The 4,434-nt window shown below is 47.9% G+C and overlaps 1 pseudogene; it reads left to right on the forward strand.

Moving 5' to 3' along the window:
- Nucleotides 1-820: 820 nt before the first annotated feature.
- On the forward strand, nucleotides 821-1,971 carry LOC121146764 (annotated as a pseudogene).
- Nucleotides 1,972-4,434: the final 2,463 nt, after the last annotated feature.

Below are 4,434 nucleotides of genomic sequence, written 5' to 3' on the forward strand. Positions count from 1 at the left end.
ACCACCTTCATTGTCTCCGTGCCTGGGCGCTCACATAGTTTGACAACAAGGAATGGGTCTCCTTTTCCCATCATGTGGGAAAAGGGAAAAAAAAAACCTGAAACATTGATCTCAGCCACCTTCCTCCACACCTTGACCCTTCTCAGCCTCATCAGAGCCCCACATGGACATGCATCCCTCTCAACTATAAAAATATTTTAAAAAATAAGCTAAAGTAACAATTTTTAAGATGTGGCTAGGGTCTGGTGCAACGGGCCAATGGCTAAATCCTCATTTTGCAAGTGCCAGGATCCTATATGGGCACTGGTTCATGTCCTGGCTGCTCCACTTCCTACCAGCTCCCCGATTGTGACTTGGAAAAGCAGTGGAGGATGGCCCAAAGCCCTGGGACACTGCATTCAAATGAGAGGCCTGGAGGAAGTTCCTGGCTCCTGGTTTTGGATCAGCTCAGCTCCAGTTCTTGGCAGTGTCCATTGGGGGAGTGAACCAGCAGACAGAAGATCTTTGTCTCTCCTCTCTATAAATCTGATCTGTCCTTTCAATAAAAATAAATTTTAAAAAATGGATGTCAGTAACACAGATTCTGCTGAGAAAAGCTCACTATAGTCTAGTAAAGAAACTGGAATTCACAGAAAAGATTAAAATAATCAGGAATATTGAAAGTGCCTTTAAAGAGGTCAGATGTCTACTAGTGGTGGACATAAGGTGCACTTATGGCCCTGCAGCTCTACCTCGGGGTGCTTATGTAGCATGAATGCAGGCACAAGTGCACCAACAGACGTATGCTAGGATGTCCATGGCAGAGTTGGCACCCGCTCCAATGCCCATCAACAGCCAGAGCACAAGCCCAAAGCGTTGTGACGTATGCACAAGGTGGCACGCAGTACAGGCATGAGCAAGAACACTGCTGTCATGCTTGCAGTGCTGAATGAACGAGGGCCCTTGTGAGAGTACAGACTTGTAGCTTCAGTTCAGATGGAGGATAAAAGCAAGCAAAGCATCAAGCACTCAAAAGCCAGGGCAGTCTCCTGCATTCTTTTTTCTTCCTTCTCTCTCTTTATTTTTTCTTAAGAAGGAGTGAGTGGCCTCTGCAGTAGTGGTGGCAACAGGTGGGCATCCCCGAGGTGAGGGAGTCTTAGTCTCCTGCTCTCTGATAGGCACCTTGTTACCAGAGATTCAGACTGCATGCTATCCCTGAAGATCCTTGTGCACTTACCATTCTCCAGCAGACTCATTATTCCGTTAGGGATGGAGGAGATAACCTTGTTATCAAAAAGAGGTTTGTGTCAGAGGCAGGACTAGACTAACAGTGTGAAAGGAGGCAAGAAGAATGGGAGAAAATTCAAAGAGATGAAGATCTAGAGGAAGATCTGGTCTCTATGAAAGACTACAGGAAGCAGCCGGAGTAGGAGGAGCAGTCCAAGTTCAAAACCATGGTAAGAGGCTTAGATGAAGATGAGACCAACTTCCTTGAGAAGGTTTCTCGGCAGCAAGAACTATGAGAAAAACAGTGAAAAGAGGAAGAGCTGAAAGAACTGAAGGAGTACAGAAGTAACCTTAGTAAGGCTGGACTTTCTTCAGAAAACAAGGAGGAAGTGGAGAAGAAGCGGACTGGGAAACCGGGAGAAAGCAAGCACACGTTCTCACAAGCGAAGCTGTTGGCAGGAGCTGTGATGCCTGAGCTCAGAGAGCAGCAACAGTGTGAAAACTGGAACCAGACCCAGAGGACAAGAGGCCGCGCCCTGTGTGTCTAAGTGGCCCCTCCATCCGCTGTCGCTCTGCTGCAGTCTGTATGGGCATCCTGCCAGGCCTGGGCGCCTGGGGAGCAGCGACTGAGTCCAGCTCACACACAGCGGAGGCACCATCAACGCAACGGGGCAGAGCGTCTCCTGCATCTTCTGAACCAACACCTTCCCGGAGGCCCCCTTGTGCCCCTGTCCTCAGCACAGCGAGCTCCTCTCCCCCAAGTAGTTGGACTGTTCCTTCTACCTGCCTCCTGTACACACCGTGACGTTTTTTAACGTACCCCCCCCCCCCCCGGCCCCGCCAAATGTGCCAGAACCTACTCGTGACCCAAATTGCATTTAGTTTCTCTTTCTGCTCCAGTGCAGGTGACCAGACCTGTCCTGCTGCCCCTTCGCTCGCTGATGGGATCAGCTGGGGGCAAGGCACAGCAGAAACTCCTGGGGGGATGAGCACCAGCTGGCTTGCAAAGGGCGTGGGTTTTCTCGCTTTCTTGCTTTGCTTTCACAGTATTGCCGGGAAACAAGCGCAGTAACAGGACAGGTCGTATCTACCTGTTCTGTTGTAGCTGAACACATTGCTTGGTTCTGCTGCACCGTGGGGCATGTGGGGGCGGAGAAGTGACCCAGGAGAGACACGGAGCTTGTCCTGGGGCTCACAGGTCTTTGATGTTGTGTGACTAAGTGCACCTGTCTGGGTGAAATAGCACTCTGCGCTCTTTCTTACTCTTGGTCTTTCTCCGTGCTCTCTGCATCTGGTTTCCCTGTATGCGGGAAGGGGCTGCAAAGAAAGCTGTCACCTTCTAATCAGACCCTTCTCTGCCTGGTTGTTTTGTTTTTGAAATAAAGGACTTCAGTTTATGATTCTGGAAAACAAAACTGAGCAGTGGCTGCCCCGGGGGCAGGGTGGGGTGGGGAGGGGGAGTTCAGAGCCCTGTTAGGGTCTAGTTTCTCATCTCAGTGAGCATTACATTGGATGTGTCGAGCTTTTAAATACTCACTGAGCTGTGCAAATATCTTCTCTGTATGACTGACACGGTTCAATTAAGAAAAAATTAAAGAGGTGCAAAAATTGGCTTTGGAAGGAAAAATGGTCTGTATCTGATTGTGGAATCAGAAAACTTTCCCGAGAATCATGTTGTTCGGTGGCGGGAGCGATGATAAAATCCTGTGCGGTTGTTGGGAAAATTAAGAGCGCCGTCTGTAAGATGCCTATCGCAATATTGGAAACATGGCAGGGGCCAGATTGATGATAGCTGTTATCGTAATTGGAGTAGCTGACATTTGAACAGAGTCTTGAAAAATGGGATTCAGACACAGTGAGTGTCAAAGCAGAGCCGTTGTGCTAGACTCAAATACTTTTTTAAAAAACTTTCCCTTCTAGGTTTGCTTCATAAGTTGTACTTAATCTGAAGTACAAAGATGTTCATCACAATGTTTTTACTTGTAAGACTGATTTATTTGAAAGGGAGTGCGAGAGAGCTCTTTCATCTGCTAATGCATCCTCCAAATGGTGGAGCAGCCAGGACTCGGCCTGCAAGAAACCAAGAGCCCAGAACTCCACCTGAGTCCTCCATGTGAGTGGCAGGGAGCCTCTTCCACTGCTCTCCATAGTGCATTATCAGGGAGCTGGGTTGGAAGTGGAGCAGCCAGGACTTGAACTATTGCTCTAACATGTGGTACCCCCATGCACAATGCTGGTCCCCACCAAAAGACACTAGCAAAAATCTGGAAGCACTTAAGTACAGGACTATGGCAAATGTGTTTGATGGCCGATGACGTGAGTAACTGCTAGTTTCACATCTTAGTCCATTTTCTGGCTTTGTAACACTATCACAGACTAGGTAAGTTATAAAGAAAAGACACTTATGCCTTGTGGTTCTGGAGGCTGAGGATTGCAGCGTCATGGTGTTGGCATCTGGTGAGGGCCTTTTGTGATAGGTGCAGAGGGTGTCACAGGGTGAAGATGTTGGGTTTCTCACAAGGAAGCCAGTCTCATAGTAACTTTCCTGATGATAGCACCAATTCAGGCGTTAGGGTTTGGCCCACATGGCCTGACTATTTCCTAAAGGCCTCATCTCTGAATACTAATGCAACAGTAATTAAATACAAGACAGGTTTTGGAGGGGACATCAAAATCAGGAGTAGTGCATATATGTATCATTCATTTCTAGTGCTGTGCATATGTCCTTATGATTCCTGCATTTGTTTAGGTGTGCATTGTACACAGGAATGTCAGGACATTACCAGTTATCCCTTTTTTCATTAACATCTCCACTCAATAAATATTTATTACATTGAAAACATTTAAAACATTGAAAATTGTTGTTCCAAGGCCAGCAGTGTGGCATGGTAGGTAAAGCTACCTCCTGCAGTGCTGGCATCCGGTAGTGGCAACAGCTCCTCCACTTCAGATTCAACTGCTTGCTAATGTGCTTGGGAAAGCAACAGAGGATGGCCCAAGTGTCTGGGTTGCTGCACCTAGTGTGGAAGACGCAGAAGAAGTTCCTGGCTCCTGACTTCAGATTGGCCCAGCTCTGGCTGTAGTGACCATGTGCAGAGTAAACCAGCAGGTGGAAGATCTCTCTGTCTTTTCTTTCTGTAACGCTTTCTTCCAAAAATGTAAGTAAGAGTCCTGCTGAACGTTACAGCCTCTGTGCATGCTCGCAGCCACTTGTGCCTCTGCCTCACC

The sequence above is a fragment of the Ochotona curzoniae genome, unplaced genomic scaffold (genome assembly GCF_017591425.1).
Source record: "Ochotona curzoniae isolate NIBS_2020 unplaced genomic scaffold, NIBS_Ocur_1.0 scaffold_4505, whole genome shotgun sequence".
In the NCBI taxonomy this organism is placed as follows: Eukaryota; Metazoa; Chordata; class Mammalia; order Lagomorpha; family Ochotonidae; genus Ochotona; species Ochotona curzoniae.